The sequence below is a fragment of the Rattus norvegicus genome, chromosome 7 (genome assembly GCF_036323735.1).
Source record: "Rattus norvegicus strain BN/NHsdMcwi chromosome 7, GRCr8, whole genome shotgun sequence".
In the NCBI taxonomy this organism is placed as follows: domain Eukaryota; kingdom Metazoa; phylum Chordata; class Mammalia; order Rodentia; family Muridae; genus Rattus; species Rattus norvegicus.
Genome location: NC_086025.1, coordinates 90,706,607 through 90,732,861, shown reverse-complemented (window position 1 = coordinate 90,732,861; position 26,255 = coordinate 90,706,607). Strand labels below are relative to the sequence as shown.

The window sequence follows — 26,255 nt, the reverse complement described above, 5'->3', positions numbered from 1 at the left end:
AATATGACTCCATAATCCCTCATTCTTGCAACCTTTCATACTTCCAAGTCCCACTGCCAGCTAGTTATGAAATTTTGCCCAATTGGTCCACAATTTCAGCAGCCTTTGCGTGTTGACTCCAGGAGGACTCTTCCTTAGGCAATTGATTTAAAGAGGACAAAACCCTTTCAGTGAAATTCTTAGTTTAAAATTTCATCTTTCAAACTAATTTGAATATTAGTAAGTATAAGTATTAGGTGCATGGGTTCTTCTTCTTCAGACTTTATTATTGCCCTAGTATAGAGCAGAATGTATAATTTCAGCAATTACAACTTCTATTTGTCAGGAGTGCTGACTACAACTTTAAGCTCTTTTGATCCCTTTCCTTGAAAAAAACTCTACAATATAATAGTATATATTAATGATATTTACATAATAATGCTTTACTAATTACTTTTATTCAGTGTAAGAAGTGGCGAGTAATAGCAACACCACAACTTTAAGACTGTTTATCACTGAAATTGCCTCTACCAATCACAAGGAAAAATATGTGGATTGCTGGCACTGGGTAATTTTGCAACTTGTAACTATGTTATCCAAAAATATTTTTATCAGTTTCTGGTTAATAAGTATCAGCTCTGAGCCTCTTCATTGTTCTCTTACACAGCAAGTATACTCATAATTACATGGAAATAAATTTGACCAAAAAGGAAGGACTGAGTCTTAGGGACTGATACAGTTTTTAGGGACTGTATTAATTCATTTAACCTTTCATAAAACCAACAAAATTGCATGGATTAAGCAATGGACGTTTATTTTTCAAAGTTCTCAAGGTTTGGAAGCCCAAGATGTGGGGTGTTGGATGACTTAGTTTCTGCTGAGAGGTTTCTGTATTGCAGAAGCCACCATTTTGTCTTGTGTCCATATATGATAGAGAAAGATCGTTCTTTTGCCTTGGTTTTATAGGGTGACATTACTAATATATTAGGGTTTTGTGACTTTTTTTTTCTTTTTAACTTAACTGTCTCCTAGTATATTGATTTTTGGATTAATAAAATTGAAAGTTAGGGCTTCAACAGAAGAATTTAGAGAGGCATGATTTAATCCATAACATGGACACATATTAGTTGAAAACTAGACATTATAGAAATGATCTACACTAGCTAAAACTATCCTCAACAATAAAAGGACTTCAGGGGGAATCACTATCCCTGAACTCAAGCAGTATTACAGAGCAATAGTGATAAAAACTGCATGGTATTGGTACAGAGACAGACAGATAGACCAATGGAATAGAATTGAAGACCCAGAAATGAACCCATACACCTATGGTCACTTGAATTTTGACAAAGGAGCCAAAACCATCCAATGGAAAAGAGATAGCATTTTCAGCAAATGGTGCTGGTTCAACTGGAGGTCAACATGTAGAAAAATGAAGATCAATCCATGCTTATCACCCTGTACAAAGCTTAAGTCCAAGTGGATCAAGGACCTCCACATCAAACCAGACACACTCAAACTAATAGAAGAAAAACTAGGGAAGCATCTGGAACACATGGGCACTGGAAAAAATTTCCTGAACAAAACACCAATGGCTTATGCTCTAAGATCAAGAATCGACAAATGGGATCTCATAAAACTGCAAAGCTTCTGTAAGGCAAAGGACACTGTGGTTAGGACAAAACGGCAACCAACAGATTGGGAAAAGATCTTTACCAATCCTACAACAGATAGAGGCCTTATATCCAAAATATACAAAGAACTCAAGAAGTTAGACCGCAGGGAGACAAATAACCCTATTAAAAAATGGGGTTCAGAGCTAAACAAAGAATTCACAGCTGAGGAATGCCGAATGGCTGAGAAACACCTAAAGAAATGTTCAACATCTTTAGTCATAAGGGAAATGCAAATCAAAACAACCCTGAGATTTCACCTCACACCAGTGAGAATGGCTAAGATCAAAAACTCAGGTGACAGCAGATGCTGGAGAGGATGCGGAGAAAGAGGAACACTCCTCCATTGTTGGTGGGATTGCAAACTGGTACAACCATTCTGGAAATCAGTCTGGAGGTTCCTCAGAAAATTGGACATTGACCTGCCTGAGGATCCAGCTATACCTCTTTTGGGCATATACCCAAAAGATGCCCCAACATATAAAAAAGACACGTGCTCCACTATGTTCATCGCAGCCTTATTTATAATAGCCAGAAGCTGCAAAGAACCCAGATGCCCTTCAACAGAGGAATGGATACAGAAAATGTGGTACATCTACACAATGGAATATTACTCAGCTATCAAAAACAACGGCTTTATGAAATTCGTAGGCAAATGGTTGGAACTGGAAAATATCATCCTGAGTGAGCTAACCCAATCACAGAAAGACATACATGGTATGCACTCACTGATAGTGGCTTTTAGCCCAAATGCTTGAATTACCCTAGATGCCTAGAACAAATGAAACTCAAGACGGATGATCAAAATGTGAATCCTTCACTCCTTCTCTAAAAGGGGAACAAGAATACCCTTGGCAGGGAATAGAGAGGCAAAGATTAAAACAGAGACTGAAGGAACACCCATTCAGAGCCTACCCCACATGTGGCCCATACATATACAGCCACCCAATTAGACAAGATGGATGAAGCAAATAAGTGCAGACTGACAGGAGCCGGATGTAGATCGCTCCTGAGAGACACAGCCAGAATACAGCAAATACAGAGGCGAATGCCAGCAGCAAACCACTGAACTGAGAATAGGATCCCCGTTGAAGGAATCAGAGAAAGAACTGGAAGAGCTTGAAGGGGCTCGAGACCCCATATGTACAACAATGCCAAGCAACCAGAGCTTCCAGGGACTAAGCCACTACCTAAAGACTATACATGGACTGACCCTGGACTCTGACCTCATAGGTAGCAATGAATATCCTAGTAAGAGCACCAGTGGAAGGGGAAGCCCTGGGTCCTGCTAAGACTGAACCCCCAGTGAACTAGACTGTTGGGGGGAGGGCGGCAATGGGGGGAGGGTTGGGAGGGGAACACCCATAAGGAAGGGGAGGGGGGAGGGGGATGTTTGCCCGGATACCAAAGAATTATTATTAAGTATTAAATAAATTAAAAAAAAAGAAATGATCTACACAAACTTAGGACAGGAGATTGATATTTCTTTTCTTCTTTTTCTTTATTTCTACTTTTATTTTTCTTGGGTATTTATATATTTACATTTCAAATGTTATCCCCTTTCCCCCTTCTCCCATACCCAATCCTCCTGCTTCTATGAGAATGCTCCCATTCCCACCCACCCACTCTGACCTTAATGCCCTGGCATTTCTCTACACTGGGGAAATGAGCCTTCATAGGACCAAGGGCCTTTCTTCCTATTGATGCTGAACAATGTCATCCTCTACTGCATAAGCATCTGGAGCCATGGGCCCCTCCCTGTGAACTCTTTGGTTGGTGGTTTATTCCCTGGGAGCTCTGGTGGGGTCTGGTTGGTTAAGATTGTTGTTGGATATTTCATTTTGAGTTGTTAGATATGATAACCCCTGATGTGTACCACAGATGTCACAGGACACATTAAATACGTTTTACTTAATTCTTACAACAACTGTTGCCGCATACTCATCATTGTGGGAAACTGATTCTTGATATTTTATTCTAAAATTTCTTCACTATAATTAATTTTACTTGTAAAATAATTGATTCATACAAAGGATGTTTTTCTTTTAAACTCCTTTTCTTATTTTAAGTATGCCTGAATGCTCACTGAGTGAAACCCAGAGTTAATGACTTACCTGTAGTGCTTGGGATGACAGTTCAATGTTTCCAACAGTACTTGAATCTACAGTACACAAACATGACTTTCTACAATAGCTATTTTAATAAGCATGGTCTCTGTTTTCCAGTGTGTGATCAAGCTCAATATGTGATCATAGTGTTTCAGGATTTGAGTAGAATTATTAAATGAAGATGTACCTAAATAGATGGTCATTTTTAACAATATTTGTGTAAATATGAGGCTTAATAATACAGTTCAGGGTTATAAATTTGTATGCTTATTTTTAGAAATATGGAGGATTATGTCTGCCAGCTTTCTCTCTCTCTCTCTCTCTCTCTCTCTCTCTCTCTCTCTCTCTCTGTCTCTCTCTCTCTGTCTGTCTCGATATTATGGAAAATAGATTCTTCTCTCATATAATACACCCAAATCACAATTTCTCCTTCCTCTTCTCTTCCTAACTCACCCACCTTCTCTATATCCCAGATCACCCCTGACTGTTTTCTTTTCCAAAAAAATCAGGATTCTAAAAGATGACAACCAAATGGGATTAAACAAGACACAATAAGTTGAGGCAAAAGCCCTTATATCCATAGTTGTTGATAGTTCTTAAGGACCAAGACACTATGTACACTTTTAATTGTATAATTTAAATATCTAGTTTTAATTCTGTACTTGTTAGGCAAACACTCTGCACTGGTATGTATTCCCAGCAATTATATTTTCTGTTTAAGGTTTACTTTCTGGTAGTGAGCATTACAAAAGTATTTTTTTTTTGTTCTAGATTTTCACAAACACTCCTTAACCCAATATCCTTGACACAATTTAAAGAGTTCAAATGTGTTTCTAGTATAGATAAATATGCTTCTTAAGTAACTTTTCTAGATTTCTCCATCTCCTCAAGGAAGATTTTTTGCCATAGCACATCAAACTAGAGCACAGGATGTTCTGAGGAAAATTTAGCCTTAGTGTAAATTAGAAGACTTCAAAACAGACCTTTCTCTCTGACCAGATTCAGACTTGTCTCAAAGGACCAGGCTTCATAAGCAGTGGAATGGCTACATTTCCACATCTGGGCAACGCATTGCACAGTTCACTCTAGTTCTCCCGCCATGCTGCTTTCTTTGACTTTTGTTCCCTAGTAGAAAGTAACACAAATGATTCTTAGCCTAATTATGTAACTGGGTTCAGTGAGTCAATGGATACCTTTGGGGCTGTTTCAGTTCTTGCCAATGTTTGTACAAACACATATAAGTAGGGCAGAAGATGGATATTTCATTTTGAGGTGTGGTGTAAGCTTTAGTTGACCAGAGACCACAGTTCCTAAGAACGTTAATTTCTTTCAGGGTAGTGGGATGCTGAAATTGTTTTGTTGGGATAGACTAAAGAACTTCCCCTGTGCAGAAAGTATGTGCTATTCTAATCCTTCTCTGTCCAGAAACCAGTCTGATCACTGGGTCAGAGTGCATTTTGGGTAAATGTTGCAGCTCAGGTGAAAGAACACATTCTTCAAATGGAATGTCCTGCCACTTTAATGAATTAATTAGGAAGGTATGCATACAGGGTTTCTAGTTTTACCTCATGACATTTCTCTATTTATTTTCTTTAATTACTTCTGTATTTGTTCTCATCTTTATTTCTTTCCTAAGATTTTTGTCCCAATCTTTCTTTCAGTTTCTCCTGGAAATTCTAATGTTGTTATAGGTGAGGCAGCTTGGAATTGAATTTTGACAGAGATGCCAGAAACAGACTCTGGAGAAAAGTAGATTTTTTTAACAAATGTTCTTTGGCAAATTGAATGTCCACATGCAGAAAGATGCACATTTGTTGTGTATGTATTTTGTATGTGTGTCAGTAGTGTCAGCATATATATATGTATATATATATGCGTGTGTGTATATGTATATGTGTGTGTGTATGTATGTGCATGTGTGGTGTGGAGTACATGTTTTTCTGAGTGTTTGCATGTATCTATACAAGGAAATGTATATATCTATGAGTGTCTGTATACTTATGTGTAATGCATATGTGCATATGAACATGTAGAAATGTGTTTATATATGTGTTTGTGTGCGTGCATGCATTTACACATCTGTCTGAATGGACATGTGTGTATTTATCTTCACACATGTGTATAAGAGTACCTAGAGATGATAACTTTTGCTTTGCTTTTTTTCTGTATTCTATCTTTTTAACATTAGAGACTCTGTCATAATCTGCATCTGACTATTATTGATAAGGAAGCTTGGCTGATACTGGTCCATTGGTCTGGTCTCAGGTTCTATGGTACAGAGGATGGAGATAACCCTGATCATGGACACATACCATCTATCAAGGCAGACATCTCTTTAACTAAGTAATCAGGAAAGACAACCTGCTCTATGTGTAATGACCAGGAAAAAGACTTTCTGAGGGATTTGACATTAATGTTTATGATTTAGTAACATACTTTTTGGCTCCCATAACTGTTCAGGGATCAGACTGAAGGAGGACCACCACCCAGATCCCCATTTGGCACATGTCATTAGTGTTGGGCAGTACAGCATGACAAGCAATTAGGTCTTGACAGCTGCTGAGATGACAAAGCAAGTCACTCAGGAAACTTGGGCATTGGCCACAGAAATCACTGCCACTACAGTGTTCGAAAGACAGATTTCATAGGGATAAATGATAGAAAAAAGCCACACGTTCATCTTGTCTCTTTTCACACCACATACTGTACCTCATTGCCTCACTGCCAAGCAGTGCCAGCAATATGTTCAATATTTGTGTTGTAATCTCTCCCCCTTACCTCTCTCAATTCATTCAACAGATGTTTCCTAAGTACTTGTAATAAAAGCTCTTCACTGAAAACCAGGGAAATATAAATATAAATATAATTACTAGATGTGGAATTTACATTGGAATGCTCATTGTGGGTAGGACTAAGACTGCAAGCTATGAAAGGCTTTGGATATTTAATAGCTCATAAACTAAAGATACAATCTAGCTAAATTGTTTGTTGAAGATTTTGAAGAAGAATAAAATGTAAGTAAATTCTTAATGATAACAACAAGGCACATATCCATGACATGGGTGCCAACTCACAGAGAAACTTGGTATATCCGGGACTATTGAGAACAAAATACTAGACTGTAGAGAGTTAACAACAGTTAAATTAGTCGTCTTTTGATTCATCCTGATGATAAATAGCATCATCAATTTGCAGTGTGGTGGGGTTCCTCTTATGAAAAGGAGAGGTTTTGTTTTATTCTCAACTTTGTGTATATGTGTGTGCTTGTGTAAGGTTATGTGCCAATGTGAGTATAGGTACCCCATGGTTCAGAAGATGGCATCATTATCTAGTAATATACAAGCATGTATTAATAATGAACATTACCTAGATAATATACAAGATATGTGAGACATATGATCACCATTTTTAATCATAATGGAGTCTTTAAGGCAAAGTTCATTAATTAAATGCTTAGTCTAGTCAGATATTATCACAAGTAATGATATATTTGTTGTGTATGTGTGTATATCTAGACCAGCAGTTAACATCTAATGTTTGCTTTTATTGATATTTACGTTATTAATTCAGACATTGTTTCCTGGTGAACCCCATTGCTTCAGCTAGCCTGACTGGTTAATGTACTCGAGGAATCCTATTGTCACCTACCCAGGAATTTGGTATAGAGTATCCCACTGAGCTTAGACTTTAGATGGATGCTGGTATCTGAATTGAGGTCCTCACACTTACATGGAGGGCACGTTGTTGACTAAATAAGATATATCCTTAGCATGCTTTTGAAGTGCTAATTTGCCATAAGTAACCATTAGTAATTAATGCCTATTTAGATTTTAGCTCTTCTGTGCATGAAGTGGTGTCTAATTTCAGGCTTAACTCCCCTCCCCAATAACTAGTACTATTGAGTATACTTTCATTCACCTCATCATTTTCAGACACAGTCTTCAATACCTTTGAGCCAAGAGAAATGTTCATCATTCCACATCTCACTTACACTTGCAGTGTGTGCGTACATAAGATTAAAAGCAAGAATTGTACACAACAATTTCTGTAGACAACAAATTTCAGAATCACACCTTGATTTAATCTGTGTATCTCTTGGCTGGTTTTTAAATGTATTCCAGAATTCCTTGAAAATCTAAAGGGGAACTGGTAATGTAGTTCACCAGATAGAGTGCTTGCCTCACAAGCAAGAAGCCTTGGGTTTGATTGGTAGCCCCTTATAAAACTGGGTATAAAATCTTTTATGCAAAGTTCAAAGTTCATCCACTATTATACAGTTTGAAGCTAGTATAGGATATAGGACAACCTAACTTAAAACTGAACAAAACCTAATAAACAGAATTCTTGGAGGAATAAATAACAATAGCAATAACAACTCCATTTTTCATTAAAGAATTTTCAAATACAGACGTTACAAAAGAATAAAGGCTACATGCCCACTGTTTCTTACTGTATCACAGAGTGTTGCTTTATATAAAGAACATGTTTTAGAAGTGTTTGATATCTTAATTGTGTAAGAGTTGTGCATGTGCATGTGCATGCATGTATGCATCTGTGCATGTGTGCATGCATATGTATGTGCATGCATGTTTGTGTGTGCACACCTACACATCCGCACAGTTGCAAGTGTCATGCCTATACATGAACACATGAGTGAATGTGTGTGTGTGTGTGTGTGTGTGTGTGTGTGTGTGTGTATCTGCATGGGCACACATGTGTGTATTATCCTGAACTTGGTTCTTCCTTTTAAAACCATCACTGTATTTTACCATTAAGTGGAACCTACTCTAGGGATATGACAAAGGAAGGGAGAAAAATACACAACAATTTAAGTTAGCAGATACAGAGAATCTGGTAGTAGAGTGGATTAAACATGTCCAGTTCTTTTCTGTTTTTTCATTTCTCCTCCCTCCCTTCACCCTTCCTTCCCACTTATGCCTTTCTTTCTTCATTTTTTCTTAATAGTTCCTTTCTCCTTTCTTCTCATCCTTCTCTTCAATTCTTATTGAATACATGCACCATTTTATCTGCAATATTTGGGACAGCAACTCTCATTTTTACCTATAAATAGCATTGTAAGCCCCTGCCTTTTAGTGCTTATTCAGCTATCAAAAACAATGCCTTTATGAAATTCATAGGCAAATGTTTGGAACTGGAAAATATCATCCTGAGTGAGGTAACCCAATCACAGAAAAACACACATGGTATGCACTCATTGATAAGTGGCTATTAGCCCAAATGCTTGAATTACCCTAGATGCCTAGAACACATGAAACTCAAGACAGATGATCAAAATGTGAATGCTTCACTCCTTCTTTAAAAGGGGAACAAGAATACCCTTGGCAGGGAATAGAGAGGCAAAGATTAAAACAGAGGCAGAAGCAACACCCATTCAGAGCCTGCCCCACATGTGGCCCCATACATATCAGCCACCCAATTGTACAGGATGGATGAAGCAAAGAAGTGCAGGCAGACAGGAGGCAGATGTGGATCTCTCCTGAGAGACACAGCCAGAATACAGCAAATACAGAGGCGAATGCCAGCAGCAAACCACTGAACTGAGAACAGGACCCCCGTTGAAGGAATCAGAGAAAGAACTCGAAGATCTTGAAAGGGCTCGAGACCCCATATGAACAACAATGCCAAGCAACCAGAGCTTCCAGGGACTAAGCCACTACCTAAAGACTATACATGGACTGACCCTGGACTCTGACCTCATAGGTAGCATTGAATATCCTAGTAAGATCACCAGTGTAAGGGGAAGCCCTGGGTCCTGCTAAGACTGAACCCCCAGTGAACGTGATTATTGGGGGGAGGGCGGTAATGGGGGGAGGATGGGGAGGGGAGCACCCATAGGGGAGGGGAGGAGGAGGGGTTAGGGGGATGTTGGCCCGGAGACCGGGAGAGGGAATAACACTCGAAGTGTGGATGGGAAATACTCAAGTTAATAATAAAAAAAAAAAAGAAAGAAACCACTGTTCTCAGGGACACCAGTCACTCAGGGAATAGCTAGTGCTTGTGCTCTATTCTTAACTTTCTTTTGACATAAGAAAATAAGAAATTCTCAACAATTCTTATCTATAGGATTTCCCATTACATTAAACATTTAAAACTCAATAAAGGCTTGATACCTGCTTGACTTGACATTTGAGTTGGTAACTTCAACAAGAAAATGCCTCTATCTGGGGTTTAGTAAAAAGAAATCATTCCTCCTTTCCCACATTTGGGTCTCAATAACAAGATAATAAAACAAATAATACAGTCAGTAAACAGAGCACTAGAAAGAGGGGTGTGATGTGTTTTCCCTCTCTCTTGTTTTCATTTCTGCTCATTGTTGATGTGGTGAATATAAAGGGGATTTATGTGTCAAGTTTAAAACACATCTATAGTTTTACTTTATTTTTTTGAGAATTTCCTAAACAACTAGCTGTATTTTTATCACTTCCACCTCTTACTATCCCTCCTCCAATTTCTCTGGTGGTCTCCCTACAGTCTTCTTTCAATTTTATAACATTTCTTTAAAAACATTATTGTTATTACACACACACACACACACACAGAGAGAGAGAGAGAGAGAGAGAGACAGAGACAGAGACAGAGACAGAGACAGAGACAGAGAGACAGATAGACAGACAGACAGATAAACACATCCATGTGTGCACACACAATTTACTGAGTCCATCAAGTGTTGCTTGTATATTTAAGGCTGAACTCTCTTGGGATTGCATAGCCCTCTACAGGGCTTGTTCCTGGAAAAGACAGATTCTCCCTCTGTGAGTTGTCATCAAATGCCTGTAGCTTTTGATCTAGAAGGGGGCTAGGTGAGATTTTATCCCTTCACATTGCTGTGCTAGCTAGTGTTGTCATCATGTTAGTCTTGTTTACAGAGCTATACTGTTGAGGTTTCCTGAGTGCAGCTTCCATAGCATACACAGCAGACACTAGACAGTGGCAGATGTCTTGATCCCCTGGCTCTTATACACTTTCTGGTCCACTTTAATCAGGTTCTCTGAGCTTTAGGTATAGAGCTTGTGTTGTATCAATTGGGTTTGGGCACCGCTTGGTCAGTTGTGCTCTTCACTTTGACCATATGAACCTTTGCTATGGTTTCCATCAGCTACAAATAGAAACTTTTTTGAATGAGTATTGAGAGCTCCATTTACTATGGGTATAAGGGTACATATTGGAAAACAGTTTAAAATTATAGTAGTTTTGAAATCTACTTGTGAGCCTTCCTGTAGGTGGAACATTTTTAAATGGATGTTGAAAGATCAAGAGTAGCAAGGCAATAGCATACTACCAACAAAATGTGATTTTCTGTGTCCTTTTTAAAAAAACAATTGTATCTTCAGGTGTGGGGCAACCTGCAAATGAATCATATTATCATCTTAGCATGTGAATGTTGCTCTGGGAACATTCTCTTTATAGTACTCAAGATATTCAGAGATACATGTGTTAACCTGATAACTTCTCAGGCACAGTTTGCTGCCAGAAGAGGCTGCCAAGATACTGTAAGCCATTAGGACTATCTGACTCATAAAACAGCATCGCTTCATATTCTAGAGTGGAAGGATTTAATGTAATTCTGATGAGAAAAGTCTGTGACCAGAATACCTTGTCACATCTGAGCAGCCATCTTTAAATGAAGGTTCATGAAGCCTTTGAAAAAGAACCAGAGGCATTTGACCTTGAAACTAGAAACAGAGATGGATACAAGTCTAGGAATCATGATGCATCTTTGATAACCAGTATAATTCTTGACTCAAGTTTACAGATAAGTGGAACTCTCACTCCTCATCAGAGGAGCTTTGTTTTCCTGTACCAGTTCAGTGCAGGAGAAGAGATTAATAAAAGTTGTAAGAGTATGCGCACTAGATATATGTGTGGTGTCCTCCAGAAGTCAGAAGAGGGTGTCGGATCCCCTGGGACTGGAGTTTATACAGATGATGGTCAGCTGCCATGTGGAAGTCGGGGTTTGAACTTACACAGAGGTCAGACAGAGCCAAGCCCTCCGTGTCCTCTGCAGGAGCAGCAGGCGCTCTTAACTTCTGAGCTGTCTCTCTAGCCACATTCTGTTGTTTGTGATAGGGTCTCTCGTACCCCAGGTCGGTGTCAAAGTCATCATTAAGTTGAGAGCGATGTTGAGAAGGTAGGGGTGACCTCCCAGTCCTAATCTTTATTGTACTTCCTGAGTGTAGGTATTAAAGGTATTGGCCACTATATGTAGTTTATGCAGTGTTGAGGATAGAACCCACGGCTTCACACATACTAGTCAAGTACTGCACCAACCAAGCTTAGCCCTAGCTCCTGCTCCAATTTTCTAGTTCTGGTCAGGCTGGGCTTGACCTCCTTCTGCCCGTGTCTCCTGAGTTCTGATTACAGATGTTTGCCACCACTTGCTTTGCTTTTGTTCTTTGTGCCTCCTATTTTAACTGTCCACTGTGAATGGCCTTGTTCCTGTTGATGACTGAATATGCCTTCCAGCATGTTCTTCATGCTGATAGGTCTTGGGTATGAGTCCCAACCTCACAGATTGAGGGAAGATTGAGGAAGTTGTCTGTCTTAGGGTTTCCATTGCTATGAAGAGACACCATGACCAAATCAACTCTTAGAAAATATTTAATTGGGGCTGGCTTACAATGTCAGAGGTTCAGTTCATTATTGTCATGATGAGAAGCATGGCAGCATCCAGGCAGATGTGGGGCTAGAGGAGGCTAAAGTTCTCCATCTTGATCCAAAGGCAGCCAAGAGAAAACTGCTCTTCCACACTGGATGAAACTTGAGCATAAGACCCTAAAGCCCACCCCTCCAACAAGGCCACACTTATTCCAACAAGGCCACATCTCCTAATAATGTCACTCTCTGTGGGCCAAGCAGACATGAGTCTATGGTGGCCAAACCTATTCAAAGCACCAATGAAGGTAACAGAATTCCGTCAATATACCTAAGTAAAGTAACAGTTTTTCAGCTCTTTCAGAATATTCATACTTTTTGTTTGTTTTTTGAGACTCTGTGTGTGTGAGAGAGAGGGAGAGAGAGAGAGAGAGAGAGAGAGAGAGAGAGAGAGAGAGAGAGAGAGAGAGAAGGGAGAGAGAGAGGGAGATGGAGAGGGAGAGAGAGAGGGAGAGGGAGACGGAGAGGAAAGAGAATGCATTTATGTCCCATGGTACACAAGTGGAACTCAGATGACAACTTGAAGGAGTTGACTCCTTATCATGCATCTGAGTGATTGAAATTAGGTCATTAGGTTTGATGGGAGGCTGTTTTTTTTTTTCTTTCTTGAGATTGGGTTTCACTATATAGTGCTCTGGCTGGCCTAGAATGTAGACTAGGTTAGCCTCAAATGCAAAGGTTCTACTGCCTCTGCCTTCTGAGTACTGGGATTATAGGCAAGAACCTCCACACTGGCCCCTAGAGTAAGTATTTAAGGTTAAGTCTGGAGTCCTGAGCTTGTGTGATTCCCCTGCCTCTTGTCTCTTGAATAGCTGGGATGCAGGTAGACTATCACTTTGGTTCTGGGTTGGTAAACATGGCAGTTTGGTACACCATCAGAACCAGTGAGGGTGTGTAGGCTAGGGATAAGATTTATCATTGCATCTTCTGATTAAATGGCCTCTGGCTCAATTTGTACAGATTGCATCTAATTCTGGAGGAGGAAAGCCATTTCTCATAGTGGGGGTGATTTTCTGAATTTCACAGTGAGGCTCACAGCTTCAGACACATGCTTTTCTCTTGATTTCTCGGGTTTGGTGCTGGAGTAGAACCTATTAGGCTCCTGATTTCCTTAATGTAGCTTTAGCATCTGAAGTGGAGCCTTTTGCTTATGCTGGGCTGGAGGGACTGCAAAGATCCAGGACTTTGTTGTTGCCCTGAGGGCTCCAGTGTGTGGATGCTGGGCTGATCACACAATGGGGTAAAAGTGTGAGTCTCATGTGGTAGACATGGAAAGCAGGAGGGTAGATAGGTGAAGAGTACTGGGGCCACAGGAGCGGGTGGGTACATGGTAGGGTGGGTGGCTGGGTGGATGGGGAGTGACTGGCTGATGGTGGGTGGATAGATGGATGTAATGGATTGATGAGTGGGAGGGTAAGAAGATCGGTTATATTGATGAGTGGATGGATGGATGGAGTGTGTGAAGAGGAAAATGGGTTGAGTTGATAAATGGGCATGTGGAGGGTGATGAATATGCTTCTTGTTCAAATGTGTGAGCTGGAACAACCATTTTTCCTGAAAACCGCTTTCCTTTGGAAAGTACACTATGTTAAAGGTTTCAAAAACCTCAAATAATCTTATGGCTTATATAATACACACACCAGCATCTTAAAGATGGCCAGATGAAAGAGGACAGTCATCCAGTACTGATCTGATTCTATTGCTTTCTCCTCTGGTTGCTCAGGAGCCTCTGGAATCTTCCAGTGAGCTGTAGGATTGGGTGTTTGTTTTCGAATGTAACTCCCTAAACTCCCCAAGCAACAACAAAAATAAAACAGAATGCCAGAAAAATTAAGTTGTTGGTTTCTTTTAATTTTTTAAATTAGGCAGTAGTATCTATAGATCATCAGAGAGCAAAAGTAAGCAAAGACACCCACGCTTTTGGTACAGTAGATGAGATGGCCTAGGCTTTCCTTGTCAAAGATATAAAAATAATTTATGTCCTAAGTAATCTTCGTGATTTTCAATGGATTTAATCATTGATAATATATTTTATTGCAAAAAGAACCTGTGTACTAGGCACCCAGTGAAACACCTTTCATAACAGATTCAAGTTAAAAACAAGTGCTACCTGTGATGGTTAGTTTTAATGCTCTACTTATTTGGAGGTAGGGCAACCTAAGTGATCCAGAAAGTGCACATCTAGGCATGCTGAGAAGGCATTTCTAGAGACACTGTTTCCAACATAATGAAAGGTTTGAGCCATTCATGAATTTGTACTTTGAACAGACTCTTATGCAGTAGTGGACCTGTGTATTCAGTTGGTATAAATAGGTCTCCAGAGGCATATCTTGGGACTCTATATCTTGTCCTAGATTCTTTCTGTTCTGTCTTCTCTCACGTTCCCAGCTGCCCTGAATCACCCCCACCCCCAGCCCCTTTGCTAAATTCTCCCACCACTCTCATGTTTTCTCCAGGTCCATGAGGTCAAGCAACCATGGACAGAAGCCTCTGAACATGGAAGCCAAAATAATCCTTTATAGCTCTGTGCTGTGTGGGCAGCAGCATATGTGTTGAGGTCATAGGAAAACATTGAGCAGTCAGTTTTCTCGTTTTACTGTAGTTCTGGGGATCAAACAGGTCATTAACATGCACGGCAAGTGCTTTGGCTCTCTCAGCCATCTGTCTAGCCCAGCATTTAAATTAAAAAATTCAGCCTGGTCACTCAATACCTCTGAGATCGACTTCTGCCCCTTGGAAGTAGGTACGGTCATGATAGTGTTTAGTGATGTAATGTATATGGAGTTCGTATAAGTTATTTTGAGTAATTAGGGGCTCAAAATGTTAATTCTTGGGTTACAGTGGTTATTGTTTTAGGTATCATTGTTATTGTGAGAGCAGTGTATTGACCCATCTCCCAGATAAGTGTGCTTGTAATCATTTTATCATAAAACATGTGTTGTTCAAACATTTTGATAAATAACAGAGAAATACACACAAAAGGAAGTGAGCGATGAGAGACCAAGAGAGAGAAAGAAGCCAGCCATGCAGTTTAGACGAGTCTTGGAGTTCAAATAAGGTAGAAAAATTAACTGAGAGCAATTATTCTGGTTAATGCTTAGAAAGAAATCCCAAGGCATTTGTATTTATCTTACGACTGCGCAGCTCTTTGCACAGTGTCCAGTCTTTGATTTTACAGAAACAAGCTGAGGTCACAGTCAGTTTCAGAGCCGGATGCCAGTGTTCAAGCTTGGTGCTCTTCTGCCATCTCCTACTCCATGGCTACTTGATTTCCTTCTGCAGTGTTGAGAGTGCACAGAAAGTTTTAGTGAAAAACATAAGGTGAGTGCATTATGGAATCGCCTATGTGAACAACTGCAATCTTCTATCACTTCAGAAGTTCTAATTAAGTAAAAATTGTTTGGCTTTGCCCTTGTTTGAATAAAGAGTAAATTTGTGCCCAATCCTTTTGGGCACGTTATTATTGTTCAGGATTGTTGCTAAGATATGAACCATCTCTCTGAGACTGGAAAGCTGACCCTTGATGCAATAGTGTTAAGGCATAGTGCAAGTTACTGCAACCGTGTTGCTCGTGCACACAAGCATGCATGCAGAGGTCACAGGACAACTTTCATGGTCTCCCACAGACCTAAAAGCAATGAGACCCTCTAGCCAGCCAAAAATAAAGTTTTCATTCCTTAACATGATTTTTCTCATGCATTTTGTTACAGTAGCAGCAAGCTGACTAACACAGAAGGGATACAAACAAGATATTACAGGAGGAACTGCTAGGCTGCCTGAGAATGTAAGTTCAGTTGCTTGGATTGATCACTCATTAGAAGCTGGTTTCCTTCCTTCTCCCAGATAAGCACTGACCAGGATAGAAGGGGAATATTCTTTCAAGTCCTATCTGTGGCCTGAGCTGGTTAATATTTATCCTGCAACTCATAGTACATTTATTATTTCATCATCCAGTTTGCATGATGTGATGAAGTTTGGCTGAAGCACTTCCCATACAGTGAGAAACGACTTTAGAACCTGGGAATGAGTTTGCTTGGATGCTACTAAGTGATGTCCCATAGTATTGTGACATGTTTGACAATGGACAAAGCCTGAAACTTGTTCTTTCAGATGGAGGAGTGAGGGGAGGAATTCACATCTGGTTTCACTCTTAGGCAATGCCAATTTGGATACTTTTACTTTATTTTGAAGTTATTTGCCCAGATTTAAAATCCCAGGAGCATGTGTATTATGTGTGCAAATGTGTGTGTGTGTGTGTTGTGTGTGTGTGTGTGTGTGTGTGTGATGGGTGTGTGAGAGATAGTCAGCAGAGAAAATGTGTCTCCCCAGGCTTCACAGATAAAACAGCAACAATGAGATTTGTTTATTTGTTGATGTGTAAAAGACTTCTCAATAGACAGAAAGCCTCTTTTTTTTTGTGGATTGCTCTGTAGATGGCTGCTGAAAACTTATCTATTAGCACTGATTATCATGATTCACATACATACACACACACACACACACACACACACATGGACACACACATACACACACAATTTAAAATGTATATTCACATATGAGAGAAAGTATTTGTCTCATTGAGTCTAGTTTTTCCTCCATTCCCCTTTAATTGGCCCTTTCTTCCTCCTCTTTGCTGCTTCCCTTTTGTATCACTCCCATCACAGAGACTGTTTCAATGTTTAACTGTATCAAGGTTTAACTGTATCAAGGATTAACTGTATCAAGGATTAACTGTATCAAGGATTAACTGTATCAAGGATTAACTGTATCAAGACTTAACTGGTTTTCAAAACACTGTCTCCTGAATATTGTGTTTTCAATTTTTTTCTCAGGAATATTTATTAACTACATTTTTGCTGAAAAATAAAAATTATGTAAACTTGAAAGTGCAATTTGATATTTGTATATATGAATTCAGTGTGCAGACATGGATTTAACCCAATATAATTAGTCCTCTTGCCTTTCCTGCCATTTCTCATGGTGAGCTACTAGGAATTTAGTTATTTGACTTATATTTCTTTGATGTTTAACTTAAGACAGCTTAAAAATGATTATTTCTGTCAAACACACACACACACACTCACTCACACACACACACACACACACACACACACACACATACGCACGCTGGTTTTTAGTAATTTTATGCCCCCATCCACCATTCCTTTTCTGTCTCTTCTTTCCCAAAGAACTCAAACATCTCTTCTTTCCAAGCTGTTTCCTACACTGATGCCTTTCTCTTTGTGACCTACTGAATTTAATTGAGCATGATTGGACAATTATTTACTTGCGCTCAGATAATTATCAGTGGCTAAATCACATCCTTAGCATCCAGTAAACCCTCAGGGTTGGATAAAGCCTTGTAGGCACTTCTTAACAGATGATGGAGTATGCACGTTCACAGCATTGCACAGCTCTCCTGTAGATAACCACAGTTGTGGTGAATTTGTGAGTATAAAACTATGCCATGTCCAGAAACTACTGGATCCCCTCATCTTCTGGCTGTTTCTTTCTGTTCTTTCTTCCACTATTCTCCCTGAGCCTTGGAGGGAGTGACCTAAATGCTCTCTTTAGGGTCCAGCACCCCACAGTTCACTTATTCTCTGTACTGTGGCCATCTGTGAGTATATGTGTTAATTGATGTCCACTGGTAGGTAGAGATCTTCTCTGATGAAAAATGACAACAGCTCTAATCCATAGGCATAAACATTTGTATTTAGGGAGCATTTTCACAACATGTTCATTCTGAACAAAATTGTTAAGACAACTGTTCTAGGACTAAGTTTTACTGGCTGATGTTTTTAAGGTGAAAGAGATAGCAGTCCCCTCTTTGAGGACAAGCTGTTGTATATACTCCAGAGGAGAGAGACAACCAAGAGTACTATAGAGTTATGATGCTTTGGAACCACATCAACAGCCAGCATAGCATGACAAATAAGGATGCAGTGGTGGCGTACATTCCATAGTGGTAGCCAACAGCTCTTTAATTGGACTCAAGGCACAGCATATGAGAGAGAGACCATGTCTGACACTGGGACCCTACTTGACTACTAAGTGTTACTGGAGTCATTTTTACTGATACATAATAAACAACCACTAATTTACTAAACAAGCACAATCCCTTACAGCTGTATGATCATTTGTCTTTATACCTTCCTTGTCACTCTTAATTAGCCTCTCTTTATCTTCATTAACAGACTTAGTTTAATGAATGCAGGAAACTTGGCTGTCCATCAGGAAAATTATATTTACTTTAATTTTTTCCCCTGCATGATCCAAACTTCATTGAAGAAGAGTCCATCCAATTGAGAGATCAAATCTCTGTTCCTGGTGATTTCAATTTGCATAAGTGTACTTTTCATTATGGGTTGTATTTATTTATTTGTTGATTGACTCTCAGTAATACTGTATAAGCTTCATGGGAATTCAGACCTTGCTCTGTGTGTTAACCATTAACCTACAGGACACTACTTGACATGTGACAAAGCATGGAGACCTGATCTTAGAGTTTTGATGCTTACATAGTTGTCTGAGGTGCAGTATATTGTGCCATGGAGGACTTGTTTGCCTCAGACTTTTCTCTGGAGTACAAAGTCCCAGGCTGACCTTTGTGCCCCACATTAAAATTTAGACCCTTTGCCCCAGAACAACTGTCTAAAGCTGCAACGACAGTCATGGGGTTCAGCTACCACAGCCAGAATGACATTCAAAGACGGAGGGGTAGAAATGATGTAAATATGGTACTCATGTATTAAATTCTCAAATGATAATAATAAAGTTCAGTATAAACACTAAAAGATGATTCAGATAGTCTCTGCCACTGCCTTTTCTTTTATTAAGAGTGCCATAAAAGTCAGCAACATAGAAAAATGTTCAATTTAGTAGCTTTGACCTTTATAATTTACTGTACAGCATAGATCTAAAACATTCTCACATCCTGACACTCAATTTCTATACTTACTGAAAAAATTTTCTTCTGTCTTTCAGTTCTAGAAATCAGTGGCCACTGGCATGCTTTATTTTTTTTAACCATTTGACTACTTTCAGTGTTTTATGTGAGGAAATTCATGTAGCATGTATCACCCAGATGCTGATATTTATTTCACTTAGCATTACATCTTGAAGATTTATCCATGTTATAGCATACAGCAAGCAAAATGAAATCTCCAGGAATACATATTTGATTTTAAAAAATTCTATTATATAAGTCATATTTTCTTTATTCTTATACTCCTAGATATCCTATTGTTACACATTTCATACACACATATGTTTTGGTAAAATATCCTACATTCTATCTTCTCCAATTTCTTCCCTTCTTCCTTACCACTTTTCTCTCCCAATCTCATGAGCTCTTTTCTTAAACTCACTGAGTCTACTTACTGCTATCTGGATGTTCATGAGTGTGGGGCCATCTACTGGAGTATGGGTAGCCTCCCAGGATCAGTATTTCTGAAGAAAACTGACCCTCCTCCCAGTAGTCATCAGTTGGTAACAGCTCCTGGGCTGGGGGTAGGAACTAATGAGTTCCTTCCAACCCATGCTTAAAATTTGTGTTGGTTGATCTTGTGCAGGTCTTCTGTATGCTGTTCCAACTGCTGTGAGTTCATGTCTGTACAACAGCCCTGTTATGTCAAACAATACAGATACCTGCTATTTCTGGCTTTTACCATGCTTCTGCTACTCTTTTTTTTTGATTATCCATAAGTCTAAGGGAAAGATGATATAATATAAATGTCTCATTTGAAATTGAGTATTTCATACTCTTCTATTCTTTGTGTGTTGATTAGTTGTGGGCATCTGTATTAATCTACTGCATAAAGAAGTTTCTCTTATGATGGCTGACAGGTACAAAAGTCTACACATATGAATATAAGAACTTAGTGGGTAGTTTATTTACTGTGAATATTTACTAATACCATGTTTTCTTCTGCAACCTATGGCCTAGCAAGCCACAGGTTTTGGCTAACTTAGTGGTACTAGGCATAGTCTTATCTGTAGAATGGGGCATGGGTCCATAATGGTGCATAGGTTTTGTACTATTGTTTGCACCATTGGGTAAGGCATTTCTGAAGCTTACAGAGTTCACAGCTGAGTACCTTTTATGACTTTTCTACTCTGGTAGTGTGCATAGCATTTTGCAGCATTATAAGTGGTAGCCACTAGGGATGAAGCTTCCAGGTAGTTACCACCTTCATTTCTCCATGTTCTATGACACAAGTATATGGTGCCTTCAGCAATAAAGTCTATACTAAGATTCTGAAAGGTAACTAAGAGAAATGGCGATATATTGAAATATTTTTAGAAGGTTCATTGAACTTCACCCTTCTATAAGTTGAAAAGAGGTAGTATGTATGACCCACGGCTTCTCATTTGATAGCATGTAGTATCTTGGAGAAACATTATTCCACTGCTGGGTAACTTCATTTAGGCTGCTTTGATATATGTACATGTATATATTTCATGAATCTCTACACCAGTAGGTTTCTATATAGCTTTTTCCAAAGACTTTATTGTTTGACTTTTCACAAGACCTTCTTCTGTCTTGACCTCCCATTCCATACCCCATTTAACCCTTCTTGTTCCATTATTTATTTTCTCTACTTTATACCACATTTTTTCTATCTGCTATCCCTTGAATTCCTTTCCCCAACATCCCATTACTAGTTATCTGACATGTATGAATATTCCAACTTAAACAGTATGTGTACAGATCCAAAGGCAGCATATGAGAGAGAGAGAGAGAGAGAGAGAGAGAGAGAGAGAGAGAGAGGTAATTTGGCTTTCCAAGTCTTGGTTTTATCCCAGCCATAAAGATTATTTCCAATTTCATTAATTTATCAGAAATTTTCATAATTTCATTTGTTTTTATAGCTAATTAATATTTCCTTATTATATGTACCACATTTCAGTTGTTGGATTATTTCCATTTCTGGATGATTGTAAATAGAGGCTGGCTAGAAGAGCAAGTTGTCTGTAGAAGGGGTGTTATGTCTCTTCAGATAAACTCTGATCTCTTTTTTTTCTTTTTTTCAGAGCTGAGGACTGAACCCAGGGCCTTCTAGGCAAGCGCTCTACCACTGAGCTAAATCCCCAACCCCAACTCTTACCCTGGTTCTATTAGCCCATTGCCTTAGTCATGCATGCTTTAACGCTGAGAGAAAAATCCTTTCATTTTCTCAAGATTTGTAAAAACCTTACCAGTATACTTGGAAAGGCCAATAAAAGATTTGTATCATTATATAGGATCAAAGAGGCCCAATGGACTTTGTTAAATGGTGGCCTTAAATTGCATCCTTTCATGACTGTCTGCCTAGTTTCTCCTGTTTTCCCTGCTCACTTGACTAATTCTCCTCTGAGTAATTTCTCAATAAATGTTTGCCACATACACCTTTTCTTTAGGCTCTACTTACAAGGAGATATCCAAAAGCACAGAGAACTTGTTTGAAACAGCCAAGAAAGATCTCCACTCATTTGTAACTACTTTCCATAGTGATTTATTAAAACTTCCAGTATGTGGTCTGCATAACTTCCTGCTTCACGCATAACTCCAATGCTTCAAATTAGAAGAATAGAAACTATTTGCTTTGGTCACAGACACTTTGTTAATTAGTGCTTGTCAATTACAAGTTTAATATTCTCTAGATTTTTAGAGGAAGAAATCAGGCTAGTTAATTGCTTTAGAATCTTCATTCTTGAATGGAAATATTTTTATGCTTTCCTTGTATACTTTTGTTTGTTTTTAACCATTATATTTCTTTTAAAAGTAATTATAATACTATTAATAGCACTGATATCTTTATGTGATCTACCAATTTGACAATGTACAGATACTTCTATTCAATAATGTTTCTTGTATAGTGGTTATAAGATGACATGAAATGGATTTTTAATTAGCTGACAAAATTAGTTTTTATACTTGTTTGTGTTTTCACATAAATGTTCTTATTCCACAGTTCAATTCACAGAGTTAGATAAAGCAATGAACTCAAAGACATAGAACCTATTATCTTTTCCCACAAGAGACATATGGGCTATTTGAATTCATGAGTTACCAGTTCCGTCTAAAGTCAGTTTTGATATTTCAATTTTCAATTCAATTATACTATGTCTAAAAAATTAGATTAATATACTGCTTTGGGTCAATTTCTATATAATTTTCTAATTTCTTGCCTTCTCTTTCTCACTGTGTTGTACTCAGTCTTCTTTTCATTTACATAGTTACTTCCTGATCTATCCAGCCTTTCTATTCCATTTTTATTCATCCCCCTAACTGTACTGAGGATGCCCCAACATAGATCTCCAAGTAGGTCACACGTTTCCCCATCTCCATCACTCCATGTTGTATCTAACTAGAAGTTCCTAAAAGTCTCCTCCCCCCAAATAACCCTATTAAAAATGGGGTTCATAGCTAAACAAAGAATTCACACCTGAGGATTGGCGGATGGCTGAGAAACACCTAAAGAAATGTTCAACATCTTTAGTCATAAGGGAAATGCAAATCAAAACACCCGAGATTTCACCTCACACCAGTGAGAATGGCTAAGATCAAAAACTCAGGTGACAGCAAATGCTGGTGAGGATGTGGAGAAAGAGGAACACTCCTCCATTGTTGCTGGGATTGCAGACTGGTAACATTCTGGAAATCAGTCTGGAGGTTCCTCAGAAAATTGGACATTGAACTACCTGAGGACCCAGCTATACCTCTCTTGGGCATATACCCAAAAGATGCCCTAACATATACAAAGACACATGCTCCACTCTCTTCATAGGAGCATTATTTATAATAGCCAGAAGCTGGAAAGAACCCAGATGCCCTTCAACAGAGGAATGGATACAGAAAATGTGGTACATCTACACAATGGAATACTACTCAGCTATCAAAATAAATGACTTTATGAAATTCATAGGCAAATGGATGGAACTGGAAAATATCATCCTGAGTGAGGTAACCCAATCACAGAAAAACACACATGGTATACACTCATTGATAAGTGGCTATTAGCCCAAATGCTTAAATTACCCTAGATGCACAGAACACATGAAACTCAAGAAGGGTGATCAAAATGCGAATGTTTCACTCCCTCTTTAAAAGGGGAACAAGAATACCCTTGGCAGGGAATAGGGAGGCAAAGATTAAAACAGAGGCAGAAGGAACACCCATTCAAAACCTGCCCCACATGTGGCCCATACATATACAGCCACCCAATTAGACAAAATGGATGACGCAAAGAATTGCAGGCCGACAGGAACTGGATGTAGATCTCTCCTGAGAGACAGCCAGAATACAGCAAATACATAGGCAAATGCCAGCAGCAAACCACTGAGCTGAGAATGGGACCCCTGTTGAAGGAATCAGATCGATCCATTCTTATCACCCTGTACAAAGCTTAAGTCCAAGTGGATCAAGGACCTCCACATTGAACCAGACACACTCAAACTAATAGAAGAAAAATTGGGGAAGAATCTCAAACACATGGGCACTGGAGAAAATTTCCTGAACAAAATACTAATGGCTTATACTCTAAGATCTAGAATCTAGAAATGGGATCTCATAAAACTACAAAGCTTCTGTAAGGCAAAGGACATTGTTGTTAGGACAAAATGGCAACCAACAGGTGTGCTGTCAAGCTGTTAGTGTATGCTCTCTCCAATTTCTTTTTGGAGATACTTGGGCTATGAGTTTTTCTCTTAGCACTTTTTCATTGTATCCCATAAGTTTGTGTATATTGTACCTTCATTTTCATTAATTACTTTTTTGCTTTTTCTAGGGTACAGTTTCCCTCTGTGCATTGGACTTTTTCATCCATTATCCTTTGTAGGGCTGGATTTGTATAAAGATATTGTGTAAATTTGGTTTTGCCATGGGATATCTTGGTTTCTCCATCTATGTTAATTGAGAGTTTTGCTGGATACAGTAACCTGGGCTAGCATTTGTGTTTTTTGGGGGTCTGTATGACATCTGTCTAAGATCTTCTAGCTTTCATAGTATCTGTTGAGAAGCCTGGTGCAATTCTGATAGGTTTGCCTGTATATGTTGCTTGATCTTTTCCCCTTACTGCTTTTAATATTCTTTCTTTGTTTTGTGTATTTGTTGTTTTGACTATTAGGTGATGTGGATTTCTTTTTGGTTCAGTATGTTTGGAGTTCTGTAGGCTTCTGGTATGTTCATGGGCATCTCTTTCTTTAGGTTAAGGAAGTTATTTTCTTCTATACTTTTGTTGAAGATATTTACTGGTCCTTTAAGTTGGGAATTTCCTTCTCTTCTTTACCTATTATTCTTAGGTTTGGCTCTTTCATTTTGCCCAGGATTTCTCGGATGTTTAGGGTTAGGAGCTTTTTTGCTTTCTGCATTTTCTTTGACTGTTGTGTCAATGTTTTCTATGGTATTTTCTGCCACTGAGATTCTCTTGTATTCTGTTGGTGATGCTTGCGTCTATGACTCCTGATCGCTTTCTTAGGTTTTTTATCTCCAGAGTTGTCTCCCTTTGTGATTTCTTTATCGTTTCTATTTCCACTTTTAGATACTAGATGGTTATCTTTGTTTCCTTCACCTATTTGGTTGTGTTTCCTATAATTCTTTAAGGGATTTTTGTGTTTCTTCTTTAAGGGCTTTTGCTTGTTTACCTGTGTTCTCCTATATTTCTTTAAGAGAGTTATGTCCTTCTTAAAGTCCTCTATCATCACGAGATGTGATTTTAAATCCAAATCTTGCTTTTTTGGTGTCTTGGGATATCCAGTATTTCCTGTGGTGGGAGAACTGGGTACTGATGGTGCCAAATAGTCTTGGTTTCTGTTACTTAGGTTCTTGTGATTGCCTCTCAACATCTGGTTATCTCTAATGTTTCTTTGTCTTGCTGTCTCTGACTGTGGCTTGTTCCTACTTTGGGCCTGTGAACCTGTGAGCCTTGTGATCTTTGGAGCGAGAGTGCTCCTGGCACAACTGATCTCTGATGGCAAATTCTCCTGGCAAGATCTGTGGAACAGCCCCAGCTTTGGGCACAGATGGAGACTGGAAGTGTCCTGTCCCAGATTGGACTGTGGCTCTTGAGTACTGTTCACTCCCAGTGGGTCTCTCTTTGGAGAGTCAATGGAAAGAAAATGGAGTCCCACCTGTTGACTGTGGGCTTAGGAAGGAGAGTGCTCACGGCAGACCAGCTCTCTCCAGGCAGGTTTTGTTTTCTAGGTCTGTAGTGTAGCTTCGGCTCTGTGCACAGATGGATGCCCTCTTCGATCTCTGATACCTTATGTTAGTATTTTCATTGTGTCCTCAATTCCCTGGATGTTTTGGGTTAGGAGCTTTTTGCATTTTGCACTTTGCTTGACTGTTGTGTCAATATTTTCTATGGTATCTTCTGCCTCTGAGATTCTCTCTTTTTTTGTATTCTGTTGGTGATGTTTGCATCTATGACTGACTCCTGATCTCTTTCCTAGGTTTTCTATCTCCAGGGTTGTCTCTTTTTGTGACTTCTTTATTGTTTCTATTTCCATTTTTATATCCTGGATGATTTTGTTCAATTCCTTCACCTGTTTGGTTGTGTTTCCTCGTATTTCTTTAAGGGAATTATGTTTCCTCTTTAAGGGCTTCTACTTATTTACCTGTGTTCTCCTGTATTCCTTTAAGGGAGTTATCTATGTTCTTTTATAAGTTCTCTATCAACATCATGAATGTGACTTTAAATCAGAATCTTGCTTTTCTGCTGTATTGGAGTAACCAGGACTTTCTGTGTTGTGAGAATTGGGTTCTGATGATAACCCTTCTGGCTTCTGTTACTTATGGTTTTGTGCTTGCTTCTTACCATCTGGCTATCTCTGGTGTTAG

General features: G+C 39.0%; 1 long non-coding RNA gene across 1 annotated transcript; it reads left to right on the top strand.

Moving 5' to 3' along the window:
- Positions 1-3,103: 3,103 nt before the first annotated feature.
- LOC134479732 (uncharacterized) lies at positions 3,104-21,987 on the top strand. Its single transcript, XR_010053400.1, has 3 exons — positions 3,104-15,754; positions 16,144-16,217; positions 21,470-21,987. It is a non-coding gene; the product is annotated as an uncharacterized LOC134479732 (long non-coding RNA).
- Positions 21,988-26,255: the final 4,268 nt, after the last annotated feature.